The 18,438-nt window shown below is 53.3% G+C and overlaps 1 protein-coding gene across 2 annotated transcripts in view; it reads right to left on the bottom strand.

The window, feature by feature from the left end:
- Positions 1 to 18,169, bottom strand: part of PDGFRB (platelet derived growth factor receptor beta) — a 44,013-nt gene extending 25,844 nt beyond the window's left edge. For both annotated transcript variants that reach the window (XM_049874065.1, XM_049874064.1), the window contains exon 1: positions 17,506 to 18,169. The gene's annotated coding sequence lies outside the window, so the exon portion shown is untranslated. The remainder of the gene's footprint in view (positions 1 to 17,505) is intronic.
- Positions 18,170 to 18,438: the final 269 nt, after the last annotated feature.

Raw genomic sequence — 18,438 nt, forward strand, 5'->3', positions numbered from 1 at the left:
GTGGGGATGTTGGGCTGGATAGTGTCAGGGGACCTGCCAGCTCTGACAGCCTGTCCTCTGGGTGACAGCTCCAATACCAGCCTCTTATCTGCCAGGACAAATATTTGGGAAAGTGTGATGAAAGGCATGGGGGAGAAGGAGGAGGCAAACCAGAACCCAGCGAACTCCTGCAGCTCCACAAGCACAACAGGAAATGGAGGCGGCAGTGGGAAGGGAAGTGGGGGAGTCAGGGCTGTGGAATGTGTGGGGGGCCACCTTCCCAGGCCTGGCCCCCTTTACTCAGCCCAGAGCAGCACGCAGAGGCCCAAGGGGAGAGGGGCTGGGGCTGGGCCCAGGACAGGCCCCACAGAACAGCAAGGCTGTGAAGGTCCTTGAGCACCACTGAATCCCCACCCCCAGTATCCAGATGGGAAACTGAGGCTCTGAGAGGGGAAGATGTTTCCCCAAGGTTACACAGCAGAGCCTGCCTGAGAGAGAGAGACAGAGACTAGAACGAGAGAGGCAGAGAGACAAAGACACAGAGGGACAGGGAGAGAGAAGATGCATGGAAACACAGAGCGATGGAGGCCGAAAGAGACAGAAGCAGGGATGCAGAAAGAGAGAGACAGACTGAATGAACTGGTTGGTCTCTGCTCTCCCTGCCCTTGGCAGCTGCACCGTGGGCTCCAGATAACCATCAATAACCAGGTGTGCCAAGGGTTTGCCTGCAGCAACAATGGAAAGGAGGCCAGAGTGGATGGGTCACAGAGCAATAAACATGGGAAATGACCACATGACAAGGCAACAAGGAACCTCTGATGCTGTGGGCTGCTGCCTCTTGAGGACTGCCCAGCTGGACCAGCTGACCCCCTCCCATTTCACCCTTTTCCAGCATCCAATTCAGGGCTGGGGAGCTGGATAGAGCCCCAGCATGGCTCCTGCTGCATCCTGGGCCATAGTTATCTCTGTGGCCTCAGTCTCTAGCTCTCAAAATGGGATGATGGCGAGTATACCACCTATCAGGGCCGTATTATCCATAGTGGTGAGGCCTGTGGACGCCAGCTCCGGCTCTGCCCATCAACCCAAGAAGCTCTCTAAGCAAATCTGCTCCTCTCCACCTCTTTCTCCCCGTCCCTTCAGACCTGCCTGCCTAAGGGTCCCCCTCATCCCTCCCCTTTCCCCTCTCCTAATTGCTCCAGACTTCATGCTCAGCCCTTTGGACACCCCTCCACAGCATACCCCGCTCGCGTTCCTCCTGCCCAGCCCCTGCAGCTGGACGCCAGTTCCCTTTGGGCAGGAGGGAGCAGTGCCGAGGCGGAGCCAGCAGCCCCCACAGAGGCCCATCTGCCCCTCGATGGGTGCCCCCTCTCGCTACCCCCCTTCTGGCCAGAGATCTCAGCCAAGGAAAATCATTAGCGGCTGACGCTGGGGGAGGGGGCGATTTCAGCCTCCTGCCCCTCCCCTCCCAGCCTCCCTGGCTGGCCACACTGTTTATTATTCTAAAGGAGGAATTTGGCCGGCCTGGAGATGGGAGGTCACTGCAACTTGGGTTGGGCCTGGCTCTGGAAGGCTGGGCTGTGTGGGCCGAGCCCTCGGGTGCGCAGCCCCCAACCCTGGCTCCAGCGTGGCTCTGCCCATCCCGGTCAGGCCCTCTTCTGCTGGGCCTGGGGCAGGGACTGCTTAGAGTCCTTGAGGCTTTGAGAGGGACCCTTCCTGAAGGGGCAGCAGGGGTCCAGAAAGAAACAGAATCATGACCCAAGCACATAGTGAAAGGCAGGTTCAGGCTGGGGTGGGGGGAAGGATAGACTGGGTAAAGGAGTTCTGGGAAAGTGTAGACCTTAGGGAGAGTGTAGACGCCCCGGAGTCCTGGACTGACTTCCCTCTTTATTAAATGAACATTTCAGCTCCCATCCCCAGATGCCTCTAACTCACGATAAGCCCAGCAAGTCCCCAGCCCTCTCTGGGACTCTGTTTCCCCATCCATACACAGAGAGGTTTGGATGGGTTATCTCACAGAGCTGTCCCTGTTCTAAAACTCTGCCTTTTTGACTGGTCACAGAGAAGGTTCGAGTCACCATATTTTCTCCGGGTTCGTTATAGGAGATGGGGGCTGGGGAGAGGGCGGGGGGCACATTCCTGAGGCTGGAGTCACATGAGAATCCATAAATCCATCTCATTCTGTGGATGGAATTTTCCTCGTCTCAGTCACATCTTTGCTGTTTGGATTTTGATAAGTTGTCTCCCTTTCTGGGCCTCGGTTTCCCCGTTAGTTCAATTAGGAGTTAGAAAATGGTCCTTCAGGTGACTTCCAGTCTAATGAACTGGTGACATGGAGGCCCAGGATGTAGCAGGAGGAAGGGTGGCATAGACAACAGGCCAGAGGTCAGGAAGGGCCAGAGCATCCCCGATGACTTCCTGACACCCACAAGTGCTGCCCCAGTGCTTAATGGCCTTCTTTGTGCTTTCCAGAGCCAACCCCGGAGAAGCCCAGGTGGCTGATTTGGGAGTCCTGGGCTTGCCCAGGACAATTTCCCTTCTTCAGGGGAAGGGCTGAGCTCTGGGATGGAGCCACCTGGGGCAAGGGGCATGTCACAGTTAGGATCAGGTACCACCCCCTCCCCCCCACCTGCTACACTCTCCTTTGAGGCCCTGGGAGCAGAGAGAGTGAGGGGCCCCTCCTTTGCCCATGAGGAGGGTGCTATGAGCCAGGAAGCCCTCAAGATCAGTCTTTCATTTTGGCCAGGTTGGGTGAGATAGAGGTGCAAAGATTGAGGAATTGCCTCACTCCCCCCAGTGAGTCACAGGGACCCCTTGGGGGAGCAGAATGAGGACCCCAAGTCCAGGGGACAGAGTGAGGATCCCAAGTACGGGGAAGCAGAACAAGGACCCTGAGTCCAGGATGGCAGAGCAAAGACCTCAAGCCCAGGGAGATAAAGTGAGGACCCCAAGTCCAGGGGGGCAGAGCGAAGGCCCCAAGTATTGGGCAGCAGAATGAGGGCCCCATGTCCAGGGAGCAGAGATAGGACCTCCAAGTCAGGGGGAAGAATGAGGACACCAAGTCCAAGGGGCAGGCATGTAAGGCGACATTCCTAGAGCCCAGCCTCCCCTCCTTCCAGTACATACACATCCCCACTTCTTTCCCACCGTCTTAATCTAAATAAATCCAGTCCATCTTGGCCACATCCGCCAGCCGCAGCTTCCCTCCCTCGGGGTCCTGAGGCTCCCACGACACAGGCAGGCCTGGGAGGGGGGTCTGCCCCCCTGCCAGGAGGTGTGGCCTGCACACGGCAAGCACGTGCACACAGCACAGACTCCTCATTCACACGCTCCTCTGAAACACATGTGTGTGCCACAGCCCACATATGTACTCAACCCTCTCGCAGGCACGAAACATCTGCACACCCACACAAAACACACATGCACACAGCTCCCAATCATGCCCAGCACACACACACCACAGACTGCCGCCCGTGTGCCTGACCACATGCCCATTTGAGAGGCACACGAGTGAACAAATCACACCCAGCACCAAACATGGGTTACACATACAACATACGCAGTGTGCACACAGGACCCCAAACTGAACACACATGCATATGTATGCATACAGGCAAGCCACAAAGCCAATACAGACTGCATTCGCTGTACACCAGGCACTCTCATGTGCATGTCTGCGTATTAACTCATTGCTCCTCAGTCAACTCTATGAGGTAGATCCAATGATCATGCCCATTTTATGGGTGGGGAAACTGAGGCAGTGAGTGCTAAAGACACTTGCCTCAGAGTGCAGAACTAGTACAGACAGAGCAGAGATTTTAATGGAGTCAGCATGACTTCAGCACCTGTGTTCTTTGCCACCCTGTTCTACCACCCTTCTGAGCTATGTGTATACTTAGATGGGACTGGAGAGGGCAGTGGGGGCCCATAGAGACAGACGGATTTGAGGTTTACTTGGCTGAGCATTGGCAGAATATGGTGATTAGATGTTGGGGGCTGGAGAGGGAAGTATCATAGATGACCCCCGCTCCTGTCTCTGGTTTGGGATGCTGGGGGCAAGAGTGTGTGTGTTGGGGGAATGCCATTTTTTGAGATGACTATGAGGCGGTATAGCAGGATTGGCAGCAATCGCGGAGCTGGGTTAGGATGTGGAGAGATCTGTGGACCCCCAAGAGGACAGTGGGACGCTCAGTCTGGAAGTGGGGAAGACGCTGGGCAGAAATAACAGCCAGATGCGGATGGAGGAAGGCGTGCTGCAGGGAGGAGGGGTGCTAGGGACAGGCAGTCTCAGGTCAGGGATGCTCTGAATAAACAAGATGCCCCAGGGAGGAGGAGGGAGGCCTGGCCCCAGGGTCATGGGTCAGTCTTGGAATGTCAGAGCTCCACAGCCCTCGGGGGCCATCTATCTGATCCATCCCACTTCCCGTGTCCCATTGCACGGATGAAGAAACTAAGGCCTAGAGAAGGAAAGGGACAGGCCCCACTGTTTTAGCCTAGGCAAGATGACCAATGGGGAGCTGCGAGCTGAAGTTCACCTGATCAGACAGTCCCAGCCTCCAGGCCTGGCTCCTGGGCAAGGGGCTGGGGTCAGGGGACGTGAGGCTGGTGGCTCAAGGCCCCAGAGCTTCAGACTACAGCTCCTGCCCCCTTGCTTCCCACAGGACACCTCTTTCTTTGCTACATACAGACTTTTGTTATCAAACTCACTTTCCCCGCTCACAGCCAGGCAAGGATTGGCAATTGAGTCTCAGAAGGGGTGACTTGCTAAGTTACTGGCAGAGGTGGGACCCAGACTCCAGCCTCCTGACTCATAGTCTAGTGTTCTTGCCTCCACACCATGGGCTTTTTACAGCCCCTGGGATAAACTTCAGGGGACCTCGGTTCTGGTCTCAGCTCTTCTACCTCCTTTTAGTGCCATCCTGCCCCTCTCTGGGCCTCAGTTTTCTCATCAGCACAGTGGGGTGGGCAAGGCTGTCCTGGGTACACTTACAGGGCTGATATGTTGTGACCCTTCTGTGAAGGCAGCTATGCTGAGTTGGAATGCTGGAGTGGGGGTGCCGGGGAGGGGCCCAGCTGGGATGTCATGACTCAGCTCAGAGAAGGTAGCCAGCTCCAGGCCTGGGAGTGTGAGGCAAGAGGCATCTGGAGCCAGGGACAGAGTCCTCCTGCCAGAGCTAGGAGAGTTTGAGAGTGACCTGGCCCAGGGTCTGGGCCATGAGGCCTTACCCCAAGTGGGCTGAGGGGGCAAGAGCTGGGTGTTATCTTGTAGTATGAATGGCAGAAGCCCATCCTGGGAGCCAGGGAGGGGAGCAGAGTCCATAAGGTGGGAAGACAGAGGTAGGGACAGGGGGAAAATGAGAAGGGACTGAGGCTGTGGGGTTTCCACCTGCCCCCTCAATCCTACATCCCACTTCCATCTGTTGGTGAAGGCTCAACACTCCACCTCTTCACAACAACTCTCTCCACAAGCCTGAGGATCACACTGAGGGCCAGAAAGGGTAAGCAACCTAGCCCAAGTCACGCAGTGATGGAGCCTGATCACCCAGGCCCAACTCTCTATGCCATGCTGCTTCTTGACCCAGGGGGCCTTCATGTTTTAGGTACCTACACAATACCCCTGACAAAAGTAGCAGAAATGGCACAGGCTCTGGTCACTCTGGGTCCAAGTCCAAGTGGATGGAGGAACATATACTGTCGTGTGCTGTCATTCTGATCCTCCTAGCCCTGCCCCTCCACACAAGCTCGTTGCCTCTGGCTTGCTCCCCTGTACTCACTTCCTCCCTGGTCTCCTTACCTCCAGTCTGCCCCCTCTAACCTGTTCTCACACCCCATCCAGAGGAACCTTTCTAAAATATCTGACCATGCTCTCCCCACCCACCCCTCCATGGCTCCCCATCGCCCTTAGGTAAAGGCTGGCTTCTTAGTTCAGCCTTTAGGAACCTTCACACCCTACCCTGCCGACAGCTTCATCACGACTAAGGGAGGAAGGTTGCTGCCCTCCCAGCTGCTGAGGGCCTGAGTCAGGCCCCCACACTCGTCACTCACTGTGTGCTCTTCTCCCCAGGCAGCCTCCCCAGGGACACAATGGAAAGAAATGACCTATTTTCTGGAAGTTCAAAATAAAGCGAAACATTTGTCTGGATTGGAGCCAGGCTGATAAAGAACGGACGGATACCCCCAGCCTGAGCCCCCCTCTTGCAGCACACACCCCCTCACCCGTCACAGCATGTGTGCTTGGGGGTGGGGTGGGCCCAGCTACTTGGAACGGTTCGTGGGAAAGCACTCAGTGTGTGCCTCACTGCCGCTGGGGGCCCAGGGGAGGTGGCCTGGGTCCTCACACAGGCTGGGAACTGGCCTGAGAAGGGAGGGGGGCCATTGCATGCTCTGCCTCCCCGAGCAAGCACTTCCTGCCTCCTGCGGCGCCTCCCTGGCCTCCCTTCTCAGCCCCCACAGCCACCTCCTGGCCATATGGCCTGGCTCTGCCAAGGCCCAGTGGATCCCTAGATTCTCTGGGTCCCATCTGGGCCCCCAACAGTCCCTTTAGAAAAGATGAGGGCTCCGAAGGCCTTGAGAACAACAGCATAAAAAATAATAGCTATTGGTGGAACTGTAAAATGGTACAACCACTTTGGAAACCAATTTGGTGCTTCCTCAAAAAGTTATAAATAGAACTACCATACGATCCAGCAATCCCACTTCTTGGAATATATCCTAGAGAAATAAGAGCCTTTACACAAACAGATATATGCACACCCATGTTCATTGCATCACTGTTTACAATAGCGAAAAGATGGAAGCAGCCAAGATGCCCATTAACGGATGAATGGATAAATAAACTATGGTGTATTCACACAGTGGAATACTACGCATCGATAAAGAACAGTGAGGAATCTATGAAACATTTCATAACATGGAGGAATCTGGAAGGCATTATGCTGAGTGAAATTAGTCAGTTGCAAAAGGACAAATATTGTATGAGACCACTATTATAAGAACTTGAGAAATAGTTTAAACAGGGAAGAAAATATTCTTTGATGGTTATGAGAGTGGGGAGGGAAGAAGGGAGAGGGGTATTCACTAATTAGATAGTAGAAAAGAACTATTTTTAGGTGAAGGGAAGGACAACACACAATACAGGAGAGGTCAGCACAACTGGACTAAACCAAAAGCAAAGAAGTTTCCTGAATAAAACTAACGCTTCGAAAGCCAGTGTTATCGGGGCAGGGGTTTGGGGACCATGGTTTTAGAGGACATCTAGGTCAACTGGCACAATAAAATCTATTAAAACATTCTGCATCCCACTTTGGAGAGTGGCATCTGGGGTCTTAAACGCTAGCAAGCTGCCATCTAAGGTCCCTCAATTGGTCTCAACCCACCTGGAGCAGAGGAGAACGAAGAACACCAAAGACACAAGATAATTATGAGCCCAAGAAACAGAAAGGGCCACATAAACCAGAGACTACAACATCCTGAGACCAGAAGTAGATAGTGCCCAGCTATAACTGATGACTGCCCTGAGAGGGAACACGACAGAGAACCCCTGAGGGAGCAGGAGAGCAGTGGGATGCAGACCCCAAATTCTCATTAAAAGACCAGACTTAATGGTCTGACTGAGACTAGAAGGACCCCAGAGGTCATGGTCCCCAGACCTTCTATTAGCCCAAGACAGGAACCACTCCTGAAGCCAACTCTTCAGACAGGGATTGGACTGGACTATGGGATAGAAAAAGATGCTGGTGAAGAATGAGCTTCTTGGATCAAGTAGACACTTGAGACTATGTTGGCATCTTCTATCTGGAGGGGAGATGAGAGGGTAGAGGGGGTTAGAAGCTGGTGGAATGGACACGAAAAGAGAGTGGAGGGAAGGAGTGTGCTGTCTCATTAGGGGGAGAGCAGTTAGGAGTATATAGCAAGGTGTATATAAATTTTTGTATGAGAGACTGACTTGATTTGTAAACTTTCACTTAAAGCACAATAAAAAAAAATTTTTAAAAAGCTACCTGTGATTTAGTACTTATTACCCACCTTCTCTGGTGGCACAGTGGCTAAGTGCTCGGCTCTGAACCAAAAGGTCAGCAGTTCGAATACACCAGCTACTCCTTGGAAGCCCCATGAGGCAGTGCTACTCTGTCCTATATGGTCGCTATAAGTTGGAATTGACTTGGCAATGGGTTTGGTTACCCGGCTTCTGGCTAAAACAACCACATGTAGATGCCATTTCCCCATTTTGCAGATGAGGAAACTGAGGCACAAAGAAGTTAAAATCACTTGCCCAAGGTCACAAAGCTTGGCAGTGGTGGAACCAGGGTTCAATCCTGGGAAGACTGGCCCCAGAGCACATAGGCTCAACACCCATGCGATGTTTTCTCTAAGGCAGGAGGCAATGATGAGCCTACGGGAGGACAGCCCAGGTGACCAGCACATACTACGAGCTCACACATGCTAACCAGTTGCCAGGGATTTCTTTCACCCTTTGCTTCCTGACTTCTTCTTTCATTATTTCATGTTTTTTTTTTTTTTTTTAACTTTGTGGGTTTATGTTTTCCCCCTTTACTTATTACTATAATGTTTTTATTGTGCATGCTTTTTTTTCCCAACTGGGTGAACCTGAAGCTGACAGTTTGAGGAGTCAGATAGTCACACCATCTTTCACAGAGCCTGGCAGTGTAAGGGCTGGGAGGGGTGATAAATACCCCTATTCCCATCTCTTTAATACCTTCTCCAAAAAAGAGGCTGCTTAGCCTACAATTGCACACCTCCCTTGACGGGGATCTCATCACCTCGCCTGGCAGTCCATTCCATTCTTGGACAGCTCAGGCTCCTCAGAGGTCAGCCCGTAGAAACAAATTTCACTACATTGAGCACGATCTCTCTCATTGTGTCCTCTACGCATTGGTACTGCTTCTACCTACCACACCCCCCAACCCAGGTCACCATCTTTCTTCCCACTCCTTGTTCTGATGCCCCCTAACCTGAAAACAAGCAAAAGGCCCTAGTGATTTGGAGCACTTGCTATAAGCCAGGCACTCTTCAAAATGAGATAACATGGGAATTTCGTTTCATCCTCACAACAACCAGGTGAGGAGGATACAGTCATTATTCCTACTTCACAGGTGAAAAGACTGAGCCCCATAGAGGCTTGGCAGCTTGCTCAAGGTCACACAGCCGATAAGCGAAGGAGTCAGGATACAAACTCAGGCCTGTCTGAATCCAAAGCCTGCGCTCTTAATCACCACACTAGGCTGCCTGTCCCCTGCCCAGAAACAGGTCTGTCCACAGAGAAACTTTCTTACGGGGCATACCCTGATGGGGTCCATACAGAATCTCTACTCTCACGGATGTGGATCCTCAGAGGTCAAAGAGTCCTGCCCCTCCCCTTGCTTAGGGGCTTAGTGTGCAAGGGGCCTGCCCCAGGTGGCCCAGTAACTTGAAAGTTGAACTCAAGGTAGAACTCAGAACCCTTCTGCAACTTCACCGCAGAGTCTGAAAGTCAGTCAGTTCAAGGTCGGGGAGAGTGTCCTTCTGAGGAAAGCCTGGGTCTGTCAGGCACAATGTCGAGCAGGGGCCCAGGACTGCAGTGGGGCTCAGGGATTCAGCAGCCAGCCTAGAAGCAGAACCCAAGTCTAATGACTCTCAGTCTACTCTCCGTCAACTAGCTCTTCCCTGTACCTTTGTCTTAGTCCCTTAATTTGATTTCCCACAGATCAGGCCTTTCCCAAGGGCCTCTGAGGTGGAGTATCCAGCAGTCAGGCTAGGTGCCTGGCCAGTTCTGTCCTAGGCCTGCTGAGTTCAGGTGCAGGTCTGCTCCTCCCAGGGCCCCAGCATGCCCTGCCACTGTTCACAGAGACCCAGGGCCTCTGCAGCACAGGGTTCCAGGCCTCCACCATCCTGATGCCGTCCTCCCTGCCCCCCACCCCTCCAAGGCCTCATCTCTGGCCGGTGCCATGGCAACGGAGAGCGCCAGGCCCTGGCAGCCAAAGGAGCCCCTGAGAGGGGTCCCAGGCTGAGGCAGGGGAGGGGAGTGCAGCAGGCACAGACAAGCAAACCTTCTGTTCCCGGGGCTGCTGCCGCCCAGGATCAGCCCTGGGCTGGGGTGGGGGCTGAAATAGAATGAGGCCTCAGAGCCAAGTGGGCAGGGGGCAGGGTGCACTGACCCACCAGCACGTGTCCTTCCCCTGCCAGCCCAGAGCCCACAGGCCGGGCAGGGGCAGTTAGCTTACGAGAAAACCTGCCATTAATTGGTGCCAATTATGGAGCATTGAGATTCCCCTCAGAGCCCTCCTGGGCGGCAGAGCAGAAGGGGAGAAAACTCCCATGTCTCGTTGACCCTCTCTCTCAGTCTGTGTTTTCCCGCCCCTTTCTTCTGTCATTCACCCTCTGATTCTCTCGTTTACTGTTACTTGGCTCTCTGTGGCTCAGTTTCCTCATCTGTAAATTGGGGCTGGTCATTGAGTTGCCGAAGCTATCATATGAGTTAATACAAGTAAAACACTCACAACAGGGCCTGGCACACAGCCCTCTGAAAAGTTAGTGGTCACGTTATTATTATTATTCATTCACTCACGAGACAACATGTCACTCATTGCTCATTCCCTCAGCCCCGAGTACACCGCTGGAGCCCATGCTGGGCTAGGCCATGTGTCAGCAAAGAGCAGCACGTGATAAAGGAGACAGTACTGAAAAGCCTCTCCCCAAAATGGCCCCTTGGGAAGGAGGAAGGAGTCGCTGCTATTATTGTTGTATTGTCAGCAGCAGCCCTTCCTAGTCATTTGACAGAGGAGCACAGTGAAGATTGGGGGTGGGGGGGGTGGTCTTGCCCTAGAGTACTTGGATTTAGTGGTCAACCTAGGACCAGAGTCCAAGCCTAATGACTCCCCGTCCACTCATTCTTCCCTGTACACTCATCTTAGTCCCTCCATCTATTTTCCACAAGATTGGGAAACCCACCTAACAATTATTTGGGATCTCTGCAAGTTCTGAATATGGGATTAACCTCCTAGTAGGTGCTCAATTGATGCTTATGCAGCATGAGACTGAATGGTTGTATAAGGTCAGTTCTGGTCCTCAGGCCTAGGGACTTGGCTGACCCCTAACACAGGATTCACTAGGCTGGGGGACTGGGATGATAGGTGATGGATGGTGAGCCTTTCCCTCCAGGGGGGTGATGGAGATGGGCTGGTGAGGGGGCAGAACAGACATATGGGACTCTGATGCCACTTGGGACGGGGAAAGTGCATGGGAACCTGGCCAGGTTAGGAGCAGCAGTTCCAGCTTGAAGTTACTTAATCCAGAGTCCAAGTCCCAGTCATAGAGCTGTGGGACCTCTCTGAGCTTAAGTTCTCTGAGCCCCACTTTCCTGGAAAAAGCATCAGAGACCTTCTTTTCTGTGGCTTTGAGCTTTAGAGATGGTGATCGAAAGCACCACACATATAATATATCCTCAGCAAACACTAACTATTAGGATTTTATGATTATTCCAGTGGGGAGGGGGGTTGGGCTTTTTGAGGGAGGCAGTCTTGAGCTAGGCCTCCAGGGTCCAGTTGGGTTCCTTTGTGGTCAATGCTGGAGAGGGTATCCCACAGAGGCTCTGCATGAGCCAAGTTAGAGACATGGGAAATTGCGTGTTAGAGAAATGGCAGGGAGATCTGTTTGGCTAGAAAATGGGGCTCTTCAGCAAAGAGGTAGGTGATGGGCAGGGAAGGAGGGCAGAGGTCACTCTGAAAAAGGGTTTGGGCTTTGGCCCAGAGGCACTGGGAAGCCACCTCTTCAAGGCATTGACAATGACAGTGAGTGGCTAGCTGCTGGGTGGGAGCAATAACGGTATATCTTCAAGCACTAAAATGGCAGGAGGGGGACCTCACGTAGGACAGAGACATAAATAAACATGTTGGGATTTTGTGAGAGGTTGTGGATTAGGTTAGGGACATGGAGGCAACAAGGCCAGTTTCAGGGATGAAGCCCTTCCAAACCCAGCCTGAACTCCTGGACAGGACCAGCCCAGCGCCAAATGAAAACGCAGGGTCCCCTGTTCAAACAATTATTAAGCATTTCAATATGGTGACCACAGAGCTTACACCAAGTCCAGGACTTCTAATCATCAGGCCCTCTGTGACAAAAGAGAGGCCATCTGTTTATCCATCCTTCCACTAATCCATTTATCCAACTCTCCATCCACTTATTTATCCATTCACTATTTAACTAGCCATTCAGCAGACTGTGGGCTGGGAGCTGACAAGAACACAAACACAGGTAAGACGGGAGTCTCCCACAATCCACTAGGTCACACCTGGGCCTTTACCCTCAAGCCCAGTGACCCTGGGTTAGGAGGAGCCAGGGCTTCTGTGACATGTTTATAAAGCTGAGCCCTGCCCCTCTCTGGCTGACCTTGGAAATCACCTGCCCTTCCTGCCAACCTCAGGAGTGGAGAAGTTGGTGGAGTCACAGCCCTTGGGGTTTCACTTCCAGGGCAGCAACAAGGATGTGCTGAACAGCCATGAGCACCCTGGCTCTCAAGGCCTAAGGGCAGAGATAAATGGAACCTCTGGGTCACTTTTACATAAGAGGATACTGTGGCTAGAGAGGAGAAGTGACTTGACTAAAGGCTCCACGGTACAGGAATTTCCCAAGGGGTACCCACCCTTGTCAGGATGTCATCCACTGCACTTCAGCTCAACTCTTCCCCTGGTCTCACCCACCGCACCCACCGCAGCACCTACAACTTCCCCAGAGACCTGGAGGAGGAGCCCTGACGACAGAGGTGCACCTGGGCCTCCCAGGCCTGTAATGAGATGGTGAAGCTGTGGCATATGTGGTGGTACAAATAAGAGCCCAGGCCTGCAGGTCAGGTCCCAGCCCAGTGCTTTCGGGGATGATCTGAACAAGCTTTGGTACCTCCTTTCCCCTCCCTGGACCTCAGTTTCCCGCCCATACAATAAAGGGGTTTAATCAGGTGATCCCAAAAGTCCTTTAAATCTGTGACCTTCTGGAACTTTCCGATCCCTTGGCTCTGCTCCCAAGGGACAGCCCTTTCTATCACAGGGTGGAGAAGCTGGTATCTCTGACAGATGAAAGCTTTCGGGCACCTGAGACATCAAATAGCCCTTAACTGAAGTGAGAAGAGAGGACACTAATGCAGCTAAAGCAGTAGACTTTGATTTTAAATCTCCTGCACTCTCTGGGGGCGAGGTGCCCCAAAATGCGTCTGGGAAGGGAGGGCTTGGGGCCAAGGTCTGGGGGTTCAGGAAGCTCTTCTGCCTGAGGGCTATGGACCCAAGGATTGAGAACGGTGTGAGGTGGGCTTCTATGCTGGACACTCTGAGTATGCGGATTCCATACTCCTTCCCCCCAGGGTTGGGTCTCTATGTCCATTCCTCCCTGTCTCTGGATCCTCTCATTTGTCTACCATTTGTTAACCTTGCTTCCTCTTATACCAATTTCCACCTATGCCCTTAGTCTTATTCACCTTGAAATCAGAGCACATGTGGTTCAAAAACTTAGCATTGGAAGGGACCCAAAAGGTCACTCCCCAACAGGTACAGCTCCCTGGCCCTCCTTCCTCAGTCTCCCCAGGAAATGGGCACACAGGCTCTGTGGGAACCTCGTAGGCACCAGACCCTCGAGCTTCCCAAGAAGCCGGGTCCTTTAGCTAGCTGTGCTTATTGTTAGAAAGTTCCTCTTCATGATTGCAGGTTAAAGTTTTCCATTAGTGGTCATCGATCCCGACCTCTTTCTGTAATGTGTAGAGAAAGAGCAGGAGAAACCCTTTCACTGTGCAGTTAAATATGCATGATCCCGAGCACACAGCGGGGCTCGTGCGGCTGCCAATCTGGCCTGGTGTGGTTTGGAATCCTGGAATTATTCTGGAGCTAGAAGGGGCTTAGAGATCGTCTGGTTCAACCCCCTCTTTGGGAGAACTAAGGCCGGGAGTGGGACTGACTTGCCCACAGTCACACAGGATGTGTTCCGTGGTCTGGTGACCATCTCTGGAATTCTGAGAGGCCCCCATAGCTGAGAGGTTTATACAGAGTTTACACTGGGTCCCCGGGGGTGGTCCAGGCCCCATTCAGCCTTTCTTTGGTGCTCTGGGATCAGAAATGCTGGGTTCAAATCCCAGCCCCACCACTTCCCAGCTGTGGGAGTTTGGGCAACTGACTCAACCTCTCTGAGCATTTCTTCATCTGTAAAATGGGGAGAATTTATACTTATTCCCTGAGGTCGTTATGGTGATGAATTCACTCAGCAAGTGTTAAGCACTTACTGAATGCCAGACATGTTCTAAGTGCTCAGGAATACAGCACTGAACTACAGAGTAACTTATGTAAAGTACAATGACAATACATAGAAAGTGCTCAAAAATTGTTAGTTACTGGCACTGTTATCCTGTCCACAGTTTCCTAGCTCTGACGCTGGGGAGGCACCCAGTACTTCTTCCATCCCTTCTCCCTCCTGGGAGAGGGGTGCTGTGGGAAGAGTAGGGAAAGATTTCCTTCTATTCCAAGGGCCCACTGCCGCAAGGTTCTGAACCATGTGAAAGAAATGAAAAGGGGAGGTGCTGGGCATTTCGGAGGTGTCCAGGGACGCTCTCATTCCTTCTTTCCTCCTCACCACATGGAGCAACCTGTCCTGAGCATAACTCCCATAGTCCCTTCCTTCAGCCCAGAAGGCAGCTGGCCTCAGACCCAGGCTATGGACTGTGCATGGAGGACGGAAGTGGGCCCTTATAATGCACTTAGTAGTCAAAGCCCCTTCCCTGGACACAGTCCTTTACAGGTTACAGACCAGTTTCACAGCCAAGTGGTCCTGTGTGGGAGGTGGGGAGAGCAGTAGCCCTCTTGTAGCGAATGGCATTAGGTACAGAGCTTGGCTAAGCTGTTATCTCATAAACCAAAACCCACTGTCGTTGAGTCGATTCCGACTCATAGTGACCCTATAGGACAGAGTAGAACTGCCTGGTAGAGTTTCCAAGGAGCGCCTGGCAGATCTGAACTGCCAACCTCTTGGTTAGCAGCCGTAGCACTTAACCAGTACACCACCAGGGTTTCCTGTTATCTCATAGAGCTCACATATTTGCCCTGCCGCTCACAGATGAGGAGACTGAGGCCCAGAGAGGCAAAGCGACAGAATCAGGACTAAAGCTTGGTTGGTCTGTGCCGAAGCCTGGTGTTGTTTATTCACAGTATCCACTGCCTCTCAGATGAGGGAGCAGCCCAGAGAGGGCACAGAGGTTGAGGCTGGCCACACAGCGAATGTGAGTGGAGTGGAGCCAGGACCAGTACCGGATCTCGTGATGCTGAATCCACGGTGCTTTCCATTGTCCCACATCTGTGGGCAATTACAAGTCCCAACTCTTCTTCCCACAGAAACAGCTGCCACCCCCAGAGGAGGGAGGCTGCCTGATAACCATGTTCAAGCAGTAACCACTGTTCTGAAAGGAGGATGCCAAACAGATGGTCCCCTTCCCCATTCAAGACCAAGCCAGGGCCTGGGCAGACCTTGAAGCCAATCAGGCCTGAGGTTAAACTTTCTGTGGGGGAAGATGCTGACGCCAGGGTCCAGCCCTTGGAGAGAATGGGAACTCTCCCCCTTCTGACCAGCGGCTCCCTGGTAGGGTGGGGGTTAAGACTTTGTATTCGGGCAGACTATGGCTCAAATACCAACTCTACTAGCTGTGTGACCCTGGGCAAGTCACTTTAGCCCCTCTAAGCCTCAGTTTCCTCATCTGTAAAATAGGAGTACTCCCAATACTGATGTCAAAGAGCCGCTGAGTATTACAAAGTGTGTGAGGTACCAGCCTCTGTGCCCGGCATGGGGCAAAGGCTCTATGATGGTGATCAGTGCAGTGGTCACATCCATGAATGCTATGGGTCAGGGTGCTCCTATTGGAGGCAGGAGAGGCCTGCCTGACCTCTGCAGTTCTCACTGGAGACCTGTGTGCTCAGGGATCACAGAAGTAGGCAGGGACTCCCCCACACCCCCACCCCCCACCCCCATTTGAAATAGGGAAATGTGATCTAGAGGAGCCCTTGATGGCCTGGAAGGGCATGTGAAGGAAAGCAGGAGGCTTGAGTTCTGGCCAGTTTCTCCTCCTTTTCACCAGCACATTTTCTCAACCCTACTGCCTGCCCAGGGCTGGGCAGTGGGGACAGAACATAGATGAGGAGGCCTGGGGCCTGAACACTCTCTGTCATGTGGATGGACAGAACACAAACAGGAAGAGAAGGCCAAGCAACAAGGTCCCAGCATGTAGTGCGCAGCAGTGGCCTGGGAGCTCAGAGGAGGGAGCAAGCTCTGAGGACTGGAAGGGCCCAGGAAGGCTGCCTGGAGGAGGCAGGACTAGGGAGGATCCTTGAAGGAAAAGTGGAGGTGATAAGGAAAGACATTTCAGGCAGGAGAATGGGGAAGGCAAAGGCTCACAGGCAGGATCATGCAAATTCCTTCTGGGATGTCTGAGATTTGACTGAAGGAACAAAAGGCCCAAGTTTGCAGTAACGGGGGTGGAGGGTCAGTACCTTTCCAAGGTCTGCCACTTACTAGCTGTGTGGCTGTAGTTATGTGGCTACCATGAGCCTCAGTTTCCCTGTGGGTAAAGGGAAGGGAAAAGCAGTCCCTGCTTCTGGGTCTGCTGGTTACCGTTAAATGAGATCACTCTCATAAAGCACTCAGCACAGTGCCTGGCGTGCAGTAAGTGTCAATCAGTGGCAGCCGTTGTTAGAAGCCGGGGTTTTCTACAGGTACTGAGGAGCCACAGAAAGATTTTGAGCAGGAAGGTCGCCTCACCAGATTTATATTTTAGAATGGAATGGAAAAGAAGCCAAGCCCTGAAACGGGGAGACAGCAAGGAGGCCCGAGCAGTCACTTGGGACCCAAGGAAAGAGTCCAGCTGGCTAACCCCCTCTTTACAGGAGGCCCCCAGATCTGACAGCCTGGTCCCAGACCCTCAGCCCCAGCTGCAAGACTGCTAGGTTGAGCCTGCCCCCAGCCACGGTCCCCGGTCCCCTTCATTCTCGAACTTTCCCAGTCACTGGGGGTTTGGAAGGACATGTTAGGAATCTGGAAAATTTGCAAATCCATTTAAATCCCCAGAGGTTGCCTGGTGGCTGACTGGCCTAGAGCCAAGGCTTAGGCCTGGGGGCAGGGGCAGTGGCCCTGAGGTCCCTAGTCCCCTGCTAGGTCCCCTTTCCATGTACCCTACATGCCATCCCCCAGTTCCACTTTCTCGCCCCTCCCAGCTCTCCCCACCTCTTGTAGACACCATTGTGCTTTGAAGGCCCCCACTTGGCACCAAGAAACCTCTGGGGTTTGTTTAACTGGGGAAGGGCAGCACAGTTGGGAAGGCAGGGACCACCCCCCTCCAGAAGCGGCCTGAGCAGAGGAAAGGAGAAAAACAGCTCCTCCAGCCCTGACATTGTCTTCCGCCTCCAGGCCTCCTCCCATATGGTTTTGTTAAAAATAGTTTTCATTTTTTTGAGGCTCAGGCTGGGACAAGGGGACAGGGCAAGGGGCTAGGGTCCTCCCTCTCCCGGCACTTACCTTGCTGCGGTGTCTTCTAATGTTAGCACAGTCCCAGGCTCTGGGCTGCCACCCCCTCCAGGAAGTCCTCCTCACTGCCCTCTCCCAGTTATCTGGAGACTTTGCTGGACTCCAGACTGCCAGTGGCTGGGTAGGGGGGCAAGAAGGGTGGCTGTAGACCAGAGCCTCGGGGAACAAGAGAGTGGGGGGCTGCAGCGGTAAAGAGCAGCCCAGCTTCGCCTCACTCCCAAAGCATCCTTCCGTAGGAGTCAAGCTGCCAGGAGGGGCCGCCCTGGGTCTGGCTGGCTGGGTCGCAGGGCACGGGCTTCAGTTCCGCGGCTGCTCTGAGGGGCCAGGCTTCCTCTTCCTCGGCGTCCTCCTCCTCTCTGAGCTGCTCACGGAGCGATCCCGGATCCCAGACAGGGCGGGTAGGGACTGCTGGGCGGCTGGCAGCCCCAGGAGCTCACACCACCGTGGGCTTCCCTGCTTCCACCGCCCCCTCCACTTTGGGGGAAAGGCCGCAAGACGGCTTCTGATTGGCCTAGCTGGGAGAAGGGGGGCGGCAGAGCAGGGAGGGTGGACGCGTGCGTCTGTTTTCAATTTCACTTTTTTCCCCCCTCTCTTTCTTTTCCCCAAGTTTCTTGTTTTTCTTCCTCTTTTCCTTCTTCTTACTCCCTCCCGTCTCCCGCTCTCTCAGGACGTGAGGGGATGTTTAGAAATTCCGAAGCCCACGCCAGCCAGTCGCTGAGTCACTTTTATTAAAAAGTGGCCCGTCCCCATTTGATGTTTGTCACCAGTGGCCTCTCCTTGCCATGGCACCTGGGGGGGCGGCTCTTCTGTGCCTCAGTTTCCCCATCTGTAAAGGGAGCTCTGATAATCTCTATGATTGATTCAGTCAACATTCATTCATTGAACAAGCATTACTGAGCATCGACTATGTGCTAGGCACTGTGC

This window comes from Elephas maximus, chromosome 2 (assembly GCF_024166365.1).
Source record: "Elephas maximus indicus isolate mEleMax1 chromosome 2, mEleMax1 primary haplotype, whole genome shotgun sequence".
NCBI lineage: Eukaryota > Metazoa > Chordata > Mammalia > Proboscidea > Elephantidae > Elephas > Elephas maximus.